Genomic DNA, 15335 nt, shown 5'->3' with positions numbered 1-15335 from the left:
TTTGAGACCCCGTGGACCTTGCTAGCGATGAGTGTCACTCGGTTATCTGACAGACGTGAGAGATGCGTGGTTTGTATCTTCTGATCAGACGGTGAGTAGTCTTATCCCCTAGACGCCTTTCTCAAATTAGGTTATATTATATATTATGTACATGCATGTTTTGGCCTCCAACATGATTATATAATTTTATCTAGAGATGATTACAGTCAAGCATATTTTATCATACATTTGATTATGGAGATCTAGAATATGAGTACATTGGTGATATATATTAAGATGATTGGAGATGATTTTACTATTATGATTATATATCGAGTTGATATGTAACATGACTATGCATGTAATAGATTAGCATGAGTATGCATGTGTTGACGATATAGTCGGAGACTACATTGCATCATTCTCTCTTGATTCGTATTCCACCTAAATTCCTGTTATGCATTGACTTATTATCGTACTAGATATATGCATATGATCTATCATTTAGAAGGAAAGCATGAAATGTGATTGATAGGATAGTTGATAGAAAGCGTGAGGATACCGGAGTGGGCGTGAGGATACCCGAGTGGGCGCGAGGGTTAGGACGCGCTTGGTGGATGAGTGATCACTCGACATAGTCGCAATCCTGTTGGCCTTACGTCCGAGGTCGTTAGTCTGTGTGCGCAGCAGATATTTGGACACATGCCGTTCGCCAGGGCATATGTGGCGAGTTATCCTCACGAGATTTCTATCAGCTAGAAGGGTGCCCCGGTCTGGATGGATGTTGATACCCTTAGCAGATGGCAGGGTATGGTTATATTTGAGATACTCCTTATGGATGGCAGAGTATGCTCGGAGCCTTTGGGCATGATGTTGAGACCGGGTACCGAGTGTTAACTGTGTACAGTGGTCTAGTATGGTGATATTATACCGAGATGTCGGTGATGATTGTGATGTTGAGAAATGCATATGAATTCATTATCATCTGATTGTCTGATTATCGAGTGGTCAATATACATCATATATGGTTGTATTTAATATATTAGCATGGTAATGGTCGGCATGCATCTTGTGTCATATTTGAGAGAGAGAGTTATGATGATGATATGACATGGAGATTTATTTTTATACATTGTCGAGGGTTACATATTTTATCAGTTATGACACGATATGTTATCTACTGTTCATTTATATTATTGATGATACATTCACATATTCATTCATGGCATGATGCTCTTTCTGATTCATATTATTCGGTATATGATTTACTCTCTGTTTGGCATCACTGATTCGGGGTAAGGTCTATTCACTAAGCCTTTTGCTCATGACTCTCTTTATTTCTTTTCTAACCCTCTCAGATATGTGGTACGTGATAGCATCTTGAGATATCTTGAGAAGATATTTTAGAACGATGATGAGGTGAGTTATAGATGCGAGATGGTATAGATGATAGTCTAACCAGATATTGACTTGTACTAGTACTTGATATTTGTATTCTTTTGTATTAGACGATGACTTATATCATACAAGTCGAATCATAGTGTACTCTTGTATTAGTTATTTTGGTTGTATCTTGATGGTTTGTTGTAGCCTTTGTGGGTCCTGCCAGATTATGTAGTGGTCTAGTGTATACTATTGTGGACTTGGATATTCATATGTTAACAGGTTTATTTGGTTAATAGTATATTTTATTTGGTGTTGGATTATGTGAGCATGGATATATTAGGAGGTTGTATTTGATGATGTCATGATTGTATATGTACAGGAGAGTATCTGTGTGTGACGGGCTTTAGCTGGTAGTATTTGATGATGTCATGACTGTATGTGTACAGGAGAGTTTCTGTGCACGACGGGCCCCGCTCGTCCTATCGCGTGCGCCGTGCGTGCTGTGTGGGCGTGTGGGCGTGCACGTGCCCGTGCCAGGCGGGCGTTACATTATCAATTATCCTATCAATCACATTTCATGCTTTCCTTCTAAATGACAGATCATATGCATATATCTAGTACGATAACAAGTCAATGCAGAATAATAATTTAGGTGTAACAGGAATGAAGAGAAAAATGATGCAATATAGTCTCCAACCATGTAGTCAACACATACATACCTATACTAATCTATCACATGCACATCAATGCTACAGATCAACTGGACATAAAATTATAATAGTATAGTCATCTCTAATCATCTCTATTTATCATCATCATACTCATATCCAAGATCAGCCTAATTACATGCATGCTAAAATATTCTCGACTGTAGTCATCTGTAGATAAAATTATATAATCATGCTGGAGGCCAAAACATGCATGTACATAATATATAATATAACCTAATTTGAGAAAGACGTTTAGGGGATAAGACTTCTTACATCTGATCAGAAGATCCGAACCACGTATCCCTCACATCTATCAATCAAACGTCAACTCATCGACAAGGTCCACGAGGTCTCACATAAGGAGTTCGGGATTTAAAAATATTTAAGTAGCATGAAGTTAGTCATTTATCTAATTAGAATTAATTCAAGTAAAATATAAATGTGTATTAGGTTTAGAATCACTTCTTTTTATTTTTGATTACATAACTAGATCTATATTATAGATACGATTCAAACACTATAATTATACTATTATCATAGAATGCTAGTTATAACATAAGGTGAAATATTTGTTTCTTTTTATTTAAAAATATTCTAAATAAGTAATTATAAAGGATGATAAAGGCTCCTTGCGAGTGGCACAATATGGATGTTAATACCCTATATCACCCTTTTAATAATCTGGCCGTGTTAGTGTTTAGAAATTTTCACCCATTTAATGAATGGGTCGTGTTCGTTTTTGCATTACCATGACCCAACATGACCCAAACTCAGTTAACATGATCCGATTGCCACTCCCAGACGCAAGTAACTATGCCGTAGGGGTAGTTTTAGGACAACAACGAGAGGAAAAATCCTTTGTGATTTATTATGTTAGTAGAACCTTGAATAGTGCTTAGATGAACTACACAACTATTGAATAAGAATTACCAGCAATAATGTTTGCATAAATTTTGTACTTATTTGATTGGATCCCCTATCATCATATTTACTGATCATTCAGCCCTTAAATTCTTTCTTACCAAGAAGGATGCTAAAGCAAGTTTGATTAGGTAGATCATGATTCTATAAGAACATAATCTAACAATTAAAGATAAAAAGGGTGTAGAAAATGTAGAGGCTAATCAGCTCTCTAGGTTAACATTTGAGGAAGCCACTAGTGAATAACTGATTTAAGATAGTTTTCCTAACGAGCATTTATTTTATATCACTCATGTTCCATTGTTATTTGGTAATGGTGCTCTGGTGGTCCGCAACCCTCATCGAGTTCTTCGGTAGCACAAAGCAAAGAAAAAGAGAGAAAGAGGTGAAGGGAAGATCAAGATGAAACAAAGAAGAGCATAGATGAGGTGGTTTAGAGTTTATAGGGATAGGAGGTGACGTGGAGGGAGTGGAGTCCAAACTCCACTCTGGCGAGGCAGATTCCCTCTACCTTTGAGTACATTTATAGTTGACCTTAGAGAATAAACATGTATTTGTAGAAAATGGGATGTGATAGGTATATCTTGCCCACATGCAATTGCAGCTATATTTTTTTGACAAAGGACAGCTAGAAAATTATGTGCATAAGTTCTTCCATTAGTCAACTTACCTGAGGTCATACAATCACATGATAAATCCTATACTAGATCTAAAGATGTGGGACCATGCAATTACGACCCTATGCAACCACCTTTTCTAAGAAAGTAGCCTGGAGGCCTTAAAAAGTTAGAAGGAAAGCTATAGATGAGAAAAAAAAAACCCTCAAAGTCAAGAAACATTGTACAATCATAAGGCGTAAGAAATGCAATCAATATGAGTTTTAAAGGTGGACAATCAACATTGAGAAAGGTAGTCATATTTTTTTAATATTATTTGTTATGAACTGTTACGATCACTTTTGGTGAAGATGATTTTCAATCTGATTTGATAATTTGGATAGAATTCAATATGGAACTTTCAAATGTACTTGGGCTCGATCTAAAGGTTGAATCAATCTAAGATTTGGATATGTTGTTCCTCTAGGAGTTAGGAATCCAACGCCACTAGAATCTCGTTGATCGCATGAGTAGATCGAAAGTTACATATGAAACAATGACCAAAGGTCAAGAGGTAGCGGGATGGACGTGGAATATGTGGTTAGAGTTAGGGGAGATGAGTATGGCATGGTGGATAGATTAGTGCTTGGAACTAGATGATGGGCGAGAAGAGAGCTTCCAAGTTAGGCTAGTTGCTAGAGGGAGGAGGGAGAAGCGATAGGGGATTAACCTCGGCCGTAGACGAACACTCGGGTTGGATACGAAGAGGGAGGAAGGAGGGAGAAGATGACTCAAACCAAGATGAAAACCAATTCCAATGATCAATAATCTAAAGAGATTGCTTTTCCACATATTTGGAGGCTAGCCAAACATCCAAAAACCCTAAACAAATCCTATTACAACTCAACTTTATCGTCGTGCATTGAAATGCACCCGATCGCGTTCAAACGGCCAAAACACATTCTCTATGTGTGTGAAAGCGAGATTAAGTGTTCAAATGCCATGTTAGAATGCCATCCGTTTAAGTTTCAATGCACCTGCCATAAACTATCTTATTTTCCTAAAACATAAATAGAAATAATTACAATTTGAAACAGTTTAATCAAGTCCACTATGCACGTAAATAAATTACAATGTGATACGTTCTCCCCTTTTGGCTAAGGTTCGATCTCTTCCAATTCTCTGATCTGGACTGATTCTGGCACGGAACTTTGAAATAAGATCCTGAAATATGCTGCCAAATGTGGAATTTGGATATGTTGTAGCCCCAGAAAAGAGCTTTCCAACAAACTAAGATTCAAGCGAATCGGATGTGGGGTTCTCGAGATATCGTCTGATTAGTGGACGAACATCAGGGTGGTCTATTTAGGATCCGTGGATGGAGAAACGAGATCCTAGGTGATGATGGTTGGTGGAGGACCGGCGTTAATGGGGTGTCACCGGCGAAAAGTGGTGGTGGAAGGGTTATGGTTGATGGAAGGGTTAGGGCAAGTGTTGGATAGATTGGAAGAAGGGGGAGGAGAGGGCTACCCCTACGGGTCTAGAGTGATTGACCGGTCGAGGGAAGTTTGAAGCGGCGTCGCTAGGGATTGAGAGAACGAGAGCGAAGAAGATGAAGGAGGCAAGGCAAAACTCAATTCTTCAATAATCAATCCTTTTGGTTGCCATCCACATCCCTTTTAGAGGCTAACCAAACAACTCAAAATTAACCCTAAACAATACAATTTTGCCGACCGCGTTCGAACGCACCGAGTTCGCTCTTCTCTGGATTTGCGAACGCGATGCATGCATTCGAACGCGCTGCATGCGTTCGAACGCGCTGCATGCGTTCGAACGCGTGATCAAACGCACCTATTTCCCACTTCTCTCAATTTGCGAACGCGATGCAAGCGTTCACAGGGCATTCGAACAGGGCGTTCGAACGCATAATGCACACTCTCATAATCCGTTCACAACCGCGTTCGAACTCACTCCACCCGCGTTCGAACGCAACTTATAGAAAACTTATTTTCTTGGAAATTAAACATTACAACAAGAAACAAAGACACTCCTAAAGTGAATCCATGCTCAAGACGACATCGGTGATGTCTGAATCGTATTAGAGCGACCATGGTGGATTAGGAAGTCATCTCTGTTCCTATGGGAGTATGCCCCGGCGCCCTCTCCACCAGCAGTAGTCATCAATAGGTTGGCATGGGCAAAGGCATTTTTAAATAATTTTTTGGCCGAATCAAATAAGAGCTTCGAAGGGATTGAGAAGGCTCTCCATGCCTTGACAACACCTATCCTGGCTCATTACGGCCACCCCGTGCCGCCCACACCGCCAGCACCACCAGACACGACGGAATCCGGTTAGCCGCAGCTAGAAAACTCCACCCATGAGAGAGGTGGAGGGAAGACCCAAACCGCAGCAACCATGATTCCTTTGGCCATGGAGGTGAACCCCCAACCAATTGCAAACCTAGGTCACTCCCCCGAGTCATCTTCCCTAGCTACGGTGGAAGCTAGGGTCGAAAACCCTAGCCACTCGCCACCACGTCCAGTCCCTTCCATAGGACTCTCGCAACTGATCTAGGCTGGTAATAGTCGTAGGGGATGGCCAGCCTACAGCCCACGACGTCGGTCTTCATTACAGCGAATCGAGCTACATGGCCGCGAGACTAGCATTTCAGCGACCACCAACGACCACGATCGGCTCCCACTGACCGACTACAAGCCTGTGCGAGCTACCATAGCCACCAACGACCATTACATGACCGAACCTGACGTGCTCATGGCAAAATTGCCCGAGCAAGCCACATCGGGTTTGCTTCCGCTAGCCTCTCTAACACCTAGGCTCCACTACAGTGGGGCCATGGCCACCAACTGTAGCCACTGAGGATCGGTAGACCCGCCGACGACGCTCCATGGCCGTCACTCTTCACTCTAGTAACTCGAGCTCGAGCTCAATAATGGGCTTCCGCCACCGCTCATCGCCGCAAAGACCACATAGAGATCGATTACCAATGGCCCACAACCTTGCCCAGCCACCACTACTGCATATGCAACCCAGAGTGGCGCCCCTAGGCCAAAAATAATTTTATCCCTAGGGTTAGGGTTAGGTCAATATATAGGAGAGATAAAGTGCACATATCTCGAGGCATGCTGAATTTTTGTGATTCGGTTCGACTAGCTCATGCGAACTAGTTGGAAACCCATGAGCACGACTTGCGGCTTGAGTACAAGACCAAAGACGATTGGTGGGATGACCCAATGGACCCACATCAGCTAACTAAGTCATATCTACATGCAGACCAATGGGCCCTTGAGCACGACATAAGCCAGAAGTTTCAGCTCTCATACTAGTCAACCTTGAGGACAAGGTGCCGGAAGCATGGTAGATTATTATGATTCGACTATGTGGGTTCGGTTAGTCGAGTCGGTTGAGTCAAGTCGAGTCAACTCATGTTAGTTAGTTAGCTTTAACTTATTATTTTGAATTTTAAATAAATTAGATAATCTGCATGTGGATCTGATCCGCTAGAATATTTACTCCTACAAATAGGAGTGGACATGTGTTGAGTATCGTCAATCATTGAAGAAATCTAAGTATAACCAAACTAATTTTCGTTTGTATCTTTTACCATAATCGATAGATCACCTTTATCTTTCTAGGAATAGATCATAGCTGTAGAAGCATTCCGATCTTCCAAACCTTAGCTATTTTGCTCCACCACCAGCCCCCTATCTTATTGCCGTCCACCAGAACCCTTGGCCGTTCGCCACCCTCCGACGACTACCGCAACGTCAGTTATTTACCATTCTGCCCTATTTTGATCTTGCTCTACTATTTCATTTATAACTTTTCATCTCGACATCAGACTTATCATGAAACTAGAGCAATTAGAAACCTAACTCACAAGGCTAACAGCACATAAAATATCACAATTTTATTATGTCTAGAGCGACCAGATCTGGTTCATAACAAAAGAAGCCCAGCCCCTCTATATATAGATGCCGTGTACAATGAGTAATGTACAGACTAGCCCTAAAGGCTTTTACAACTCGAACTAGAACTTGCCATAGTGACTTACATGACTTAACTAGACTTGCCTTAAGGGCTTAGGGTGACATAATTAGATTTGCCTTAAAGGCTTACATTATGAATTAATTAAAAGATAAATAGACTCCATCAATCGAGCTGAATATCCTCGTGATTCGATTCAATCAAACTCAGATCATATCAATCCACCATGCTTCTAACACCCTAATTTATAGGTAGCTTCTTGTGGTGGTGGCTGTCGGGTTCAATGATCGGGGGAGATGATCCTGCGACCACTATTGCGAACAACTCTAGTATGGCAGCAACGTTTGGGAGGGTCTCCATGATAAGTTATGGAATGTCTTCTTCAATATATGGATTGATTGTAGGAAGCAGTCTGCATAACTGAGGGAAAATATTCACCAAATATTCTCCTATAGTCAAAAAATTACGAAACTAAGGGTGGTCGATCCATAACTTCCTGATCTACGTTTTTGGTACCTATGCCCTTTTCATATCGGACAATAACTAGAACGAAAATATGCTAGAGTGGGGATGATGATGGTGGTGACGGGTGGATAGGATGATAGGGTTATAGATGATAATGGAGATGAGGGGAGATGGTTGATGTAGTTTAAGGGATAAGGATAAAAGGGGAGAAGTGGCCGAGTTCCTAAGGCAGAGGGAGGACTCGACAGACGAGGAAGATTAGAAGATAGATGAGACCTTGCCAATAGTAGAGGTGGCTAGTTGGTGAAGAGGGAGGTGGGAGATTAGGGTAGAGAGACTAAAGAGAGGATAGAGAAAGATAGAAACCAATATTTATTCATCATAATGATTTTGGCTGCCATCCACACCTTTTAAGAGGTTAGCCAATAAGTCAAAATAACAATTATTAACCTTAATACTAGTGGACTCTCGCCGATCGCGTTCGAACGAGGTCGACTACGTTCGAACGCACAAAATACGTTCTCTGTGGATGCGAATTGATGTAGATGTTCGCATGTGGGTGTTTGAATGCACATTTTGCATTCTCTATTTTTGTAAACTAATGCAGGCGTTCGCAAAGGCGTTCAAACGCGCCCCCTTCCGTGTTCAAATGCGACCTACAGAAACTTTATTTTCTTAAAAATAAACAACTAATGCAATAAGAAAAAAACTCTACCAAGGTGTATCAGCCCACCACGCTTCCCCCACCTTGTCCTCAAAGTGTAAAGTCGGGTAAACGCTCCAAGATGTCCGTCTCCAGCTCCCATGTCGCCTTGTCGGATGGTTTGCCAAGCCACTTGACTAGGACCTCCATCTCCAATCTGGTACCATGACATCGTCGACGCCTCGCAAGTACATGAACTCGCTCCACAATCTTTGTTTCCTCCCATGGCTCCGATAGAACTGATCCAACGACCTGATGATCTCTAATCCGCTCCCTCAACAATGAAACATGGAAGATCGGATGTATTTTCGATCCCTCAGGCAGCTCCAAGCTGTAACGCCCTTGCCCGGCACAGGCATGTGCACGCCCATGCACCCACACGGCATGTGGGGTTCACGCGACAAGACGGGCGGGTTCCGTCATGCACAGATACACTCTTATGCACATACAATCATGATATCATCAAATAATACTTACTAACATATCCATGCTCACATAATCCAACACCAAATAAATCATATTATCATATGAATATCCAAGCCCAAAACAACTATACTAGACAGCTATTGAAACACCCAATGCAAGGTGGTGAGCTTACAGCCCAGCGAGTAGAATCCATACAATAAAAAAAAAATAATGAAAACACATGTGTATATCCAATGTATGCCTATATTTACTAAGGATAACGACATGCTTACTGAAAAGACTTACCACAATTTACTAAATCAATGCAATCGATAAAGATTACCAGTCACTATCCTGGAACATGTTAGTTCCTAAACGTATCATGATAAGTTCACACAGATATATAGCTTGATACAATCTCTTATTCATACACATCTCAATCATAGGTTTTACATGTTATGCATAGCAATAAAATAGCAGTTTAGTCATCTCAGGCCTACCAAAGCATTAATCATACTTATCATCACTCTCCGAGCTATTCACCACATAGGGTAAATACTCTCAAGAAACAATCATCCATCATATAATCATCCTTCGAGGGGGGATATATACACATCTAGCGGTAATGTCACCTACACGTGTATGGCGACACTGCATGTGACCGGTTGTCTGTGGCCATCAAACTGAGTCTGAAGTTTGCAACTAAGGCACATAGCATGTCCTCCAAGGTCTGGATCGTCCGCTCTGACTGACCGTCAGTCTGAGGATGATAGGCAGTGCTGAATTGCAATTTGGTACCTAGTGACTTAGCAAAATGATGCCACAGCCTAGAGGTGAACCTGGGGTCACGGTCAGAAGTAATAGAAACTGGTGCCCCATGACGAGCAAAGATCTCATCCCGGAATAAACTGGCTCGATGATCCATAGAATCAGTGGTATTGACTGGGAGGAACTGAGCTGACTTGGTCAATCGATCCACAATCACCCATATAGAATCCTTTTTCTTTAGGGTCTTTGGCAGACCCACCACAAAGTCCATGGTAATATGCTCCCATTTCCACTCAAGAATAGGTAATGGCCTGAGTGTCCCAGCCGGCCTCTGATGTTCAATTTTGACCTGCTGACAAATCAAGCATCGAGCTACAAACTCTGCAATGCTCTTCTTCAATCCTGGCCACCAAAAGTATCTACGAACATCATGGTACATCTTCGTCTCCCCAGGGTGCACACTGTAAGATGTCTGGTGGGCTTCCTCTAAAATCTCCCGACGGAGTCTGCCCACGTCAGGTACACAGAATCTATCTCCAAACTTCAGGGTTCCTAATCCATCCAGGCAAAAACCCTTTTTACCTGAGTCTCGAACTTGTTGGAGGACTTGCAGTAAATAGGGGTCTTCTCCTGCACAACTCTTGATCCTCTCCGCTAGGGTTGGCCTCATAGTTAACTGGGCCAGCAGTCCAATATCCACATCTTTGGCTATGATGTGCACGTCCATCTTCTGCAGATCTCGCAGGATGTCCTGCTGCTGAGTAATCAAACTAGCACGTCCATCTTCTACAGATCTCGCAGGATGTCCTACTGCTGAGTAATCAAACTAGCCAAGTTCCCCATCGACTTCCTGCTCAAGGCATCCGCCACCACATTTGCCTTCCCAGGGTGGTAGTTAATGGTGCAGTCATAATCATTCACCAGCTCAAGCCACCTGCGCTGTCTCATGTTCAACTCCCTCTGGGTGAACAGGTACTTCAAACTCTTGTGGTCAGTGAAGATCTCGCACTTCTCCCCGTAAAGATAATGCCTCCAAATCTTCAGGGCGAACACTACCGCTGCTAGCTCCAAGTCGTGGGTAGGGTAGTTCCGCTCATGGTTCTTGAGCTGCCTGGATGCATAAGCAACAACTCCGCCCTCTTGCATGAGCACACAGCCCAAGCCCGAGTATGAAGCATCACAGTAGACCTGGTAACCTCCTCCACTGCGAGGAACTACAAGGATGGGTGCAGATGTAAGTCTCCACTTCAGCTCTTGGAAGCTCTCCTCACAATCAGCTGTCCATTCAAAACACTGATCCTTCCGGGTTAGCTTAGTAAGGGGACTGGCAATTTTCGAAAATCCTCCCACAAAACGCCGGTAATACCCGGCCAAACCCAAGAAACTACGGACCTCTAAGACGGTACTCGGTTGCCTCCAATTGAGAGCAGCGGTGATCTTGGATTGATCAACCCGGATGCCCTCTCCTGAGACCACATGCCCAAGAAATACCACTTCCTCCAGCCAAAATTCACACTTGGAGAACTTAGCAAATTACTTTTCTTTCCTTAGCATCTGCAGTACCAACCGAAGGTGCTCTTCATGCTCCTGTTCTGAGGCAGAGTAAATCAAGATATCATCAATGAATACCACCACGAACCGATCCAAGAAAGGGCGAAAGACTCGGTTCATCAAGTCCATAAAGATAGCTGGTGCATTGGTCAAGCCGAAGGGCATAACCAAAAACTCATACAACTCGTACCGGGTACGAAAAGCGGTTTTTGGGACATCCGCTTCCCTAATCCTCAATTGATGATACCCAGATCTCAGATCAATCTTCGAGAAGACGTGTGCTCCACACAATTGATCAAACAAGTCCTCAATGCGAGGCAATGGATACTTGTTCTTCACAGTTAGCTGGTTCAGTTGCCGATAATCAATGCAAAGGCGGAGGGTACCATCCTTCTTCTTCACAAACAAGACTGGAGTGCCCCAAGGAGATGAGCTAGGCCGGATAAGTCCCCTACATAGTAGGTCATCAATCTGCTCTCTTAGTTCTTCCATCTCCTTCGGAGCCATACGGTAGGGTGCCTTGGAGACTAGTCCCACCCCCAGGATTAGGTCAATGATGAACTCAACTCCTTTGTCTGGGGGAAGCCCTAGAATGTCCTCAGGAAAAACATCTGGAAACTCCTGCACCACTAGTAAGTCAGTCAGGGTTTGGGTCCCAGCTGACTCAATAGACATGATCGCCACCAACTGTGATCGGTCCACCTGTCGATCCATATACAATCGACACTCAATGCCATCATTAAGCTGTAAGATGACCTCCTTGCTGTAGCAGTTAATACTCGCATGCTAGGTGGCTAACCAATCCATCCCTAGGATTATGTCAAAATCCTTCATCTCGAGGGGTAGGAGGTCCGCCCTAAAGTCTCACTCGCCAAAAGTCACGGTGCAAGAACGATAAACATGGCGGACTTCCAGGAAGTCTCCAAGTGGTGTGGCTATGACTAAGGGCTCCACAAGAGGTCCCGGCGCCACATCCGCATTTTCCAGGAAAGATGTAGAAATAAAGGAATGGGTGGCCCCGGGGTCAAATAGAATCTTAGCAGTGTGTGCAAATAAAGTCATAGTACCTGTCATTACGTATATAAGCCTTAACTAAAAAAATAGGAAACACATTTCCCACAATATGTAAATTTGCACACGGTTAGGAAGGAGGATCTAATATTATGTATGAACAAGACATACGTAAAACTTAAAACATGATTAATTTACTCGGTTACCTGTGGCCACGTCATTGGATGCTTCAGCATCCAGTAGGGTCATAGCAAAAACTCGGCCGGTACGTCCGCCCTGCCCCCTGTTAGGAGGTCCCAATCGTGCGCCCCCACGACCCCTACTCGCGGCAGTACTGGCTCCCGATGCTCTAGATATAGCAGGCGTGGTAGGAGTGGCTGGCGCTCTACCCAATAGGGGACACTGCGTGCGGATATGCCCGGACTCTCCACACTGAAAGTAGGTAACGCGAGCATCGAGGCAGTCACGAGATATGTGACCCCTCTTGCCGCAAGCAAAACAAATCCGACCCTCAGGGGCCGACGGCCGTGCAAAACCACCACTGCCCACACTGCTCGAGACTGCTGCTGACCTCCCGCCACCAATAGAAGGTCGAGCACTACTTGGCCCGCCTGAATCCTGAGGGCTAGGTCTACTCGAGGTAGCACTAGATCCTGCGCCACTCGCATAGGGGTGACACCTCAGTCGCAGGAAGGTCCCACCAGAGTGGCCTCCACGCGAACGCCCATCAAAGCGGTCGGTACGACCGGCTGCCCGCTCCTGATGCTGTGAGCGCTCCTCAAGTAAATCCCTCTCCGCTATCCTTGCACTCTCTACCAGCTATGCATATGTCAGGTTCTTCACCATGTTCACCTACTTGCGGATCTCGATTCGGAGGCCCATCTTGAACTGGTCAGCCCTAGCAGTATCGTCCGGTATAACTCTAGGGCAGAAGCGGGACAAGGCATTGAATCTGTCCTCGTACTGAGCCACTGTCATATCCCCCTGCCTCAACTGGGTAAACTCCCTCGTCAGCTCGAAATACAGGGATGCAGGGAAATATTTCTGGTCGAAGGAGTCCGAAAATGCCCTCCAAGTGATGTACTCCCCAGCCAGGCATTCCGGCATCAGGCGCTCAGTGGCTCTCCACCACTCTTCCACCTCCCCATGGAGAAGGAAGTGGCAAAGGTCACCTGACGACTCTCCGGGCACTCAAAAGCGGTCAGGATCTTTCGTACATCCATCATCCACCTATTAGCCTCCATGGGGTCTGTCGTGTCGCTGAACAAAGGGGGGTTAAGCTGCATGAACCGGTTCAGCGACCAGGCGGACCCGCCTCCAGTCTGCTCGGCTGGAGTAAAATGCCTTGACGGCTCCCTCGGTATGTGCATACCAGACATGGCTGCCGTGCGCTCCCGCACTGACTCCTCGATGAGCCTCTCTTGCTGTCTGACAAGCTGTCCCAGGGCCTCAATGCTAGCTAAAGCACCGGCTGCTGGTTTGTCGACGGGGGCCGGAGCCCGTCCACGACCAGTCGCACGAATAGACCGAGCACGTCTAGGCGGCATTCCTAGTAAGTTCAAAGCAATTTAGTTCTTAATTCACAAGTATATCACAAGTCGTGAGTGACTCTATTATTCATTACTCCTAGTTATTCATTATTATTATCCAATTCCTATGTATTTGAATGATATCTAGGAAGACTTGCCGGATTTATGGTGAACCTAGGCTCTGATACCAAGTTGAAACACCCAAACCTCCAAATACACGTGTAAACCGCGTGGGTAAATCCCCCCACGCGGTGTATCACATGACCTGTCAGTACAAAGATTTCACAAGGCACACAACAGCACAATTTCACCATAAATAAACTCAATTATAAGAGTCTGGATACAAGTCCACAGGCCACAACAAGCCTTCCAAATATACATCCAAAATACAATGCTAAAGTCCAAAATACAATATCGTCATCACGCCCTCGCAGGGGCTTAACACAACTAACAAACCTACTAGAAAGGAAAAGCAGCTACTCCTCGCTACTCGTACCTGCGTCCCCTAGCTCTGAAAATAATACCACCACGAGGTGGTGAGCTTAAAGCCCAGCGAGTAGAATCCATACAATCAAAAAAAAATAATGAAAACACATGTGTATATCCAATGTATGTCTATATTTGCTAACGATAACGACATGCTTACTAAAAAGACTTACCACAATTTACTAAATCAATGCAATCGATAAAGATTACCAGTCACTATCCTGGAACATGCTAGTTCCTAAACGTATCATGATAAGTTCACACAGATATATAGCTTGATACAATCTCTTATTCGTACACATCTCAATCATAGGTTTTCCATGTTATGCATAGCAATAAAATAGCAGTTTAGCCATCTCAGGCCTGCCAAAGCATTAATCATACTTATCATCACTCACCGAGCTATTCACCACACAGGGTAAATACTCTCAAGAAACAATCATCCATCATATAATCATCCTTCGAGGGGGGATATATACACATCTAGCGGTAATGTCACCTACACGTGTATGGCGACATTACATGTGACCGGTTGTCTGTGGCCATCAGACTCAGGACCCCGATCGTAAGCCCATATCTCACTCTCTCTAAATCATCACCGCCCTCGGCGGGAGAATCGGGAGCCCTCAGCTCATCAATAGACGCCCTAACGCTGCGTCGTCGGGTACCGCTAGAGTTATATCCCCGCCTCGCAATCATGTTCTTCTATCATCGTAATCTAGTCCTAACTATGCAGTATAACTACTTGAATGCCACACAGGCTTCCCAACCTCAGGCATAGGCCGCTAATAGTATAGTCATATAAGATACACTCTACCC

General features: G+C 44.0%; 1 pseudogene; it reads right to left on the bottom strand.

Moving 5' to 3' along the window:
* LOC140788493 (uncharacterized) overlaps positions 1-13608 on the bottom strand; it is a 59490-nt pseudogene extending 45882 nt beyond the window's left edge.
* Positions 13609-15335: the final 1727 nt, after the last annotated feature.

Source organism: Typha latifolia, chromosome 5 (assembly GCF_019914945.1).
Source record: "Typha latifolia isolate L0001 chromosome 5, TyphaL0001v2, whole genome shotgun sequence".
Taxonomy (NCBI): Eukaryota; Viridiplantae; Streptophyta; class Magnoliopsida; order Poales; family Typhaceae; genus Typha; species Typha latifolia.
Note: the sequence above shows the minus strand (reverse complement) of the source record. Positions and strands in the feature narration are given on the sequence as shown.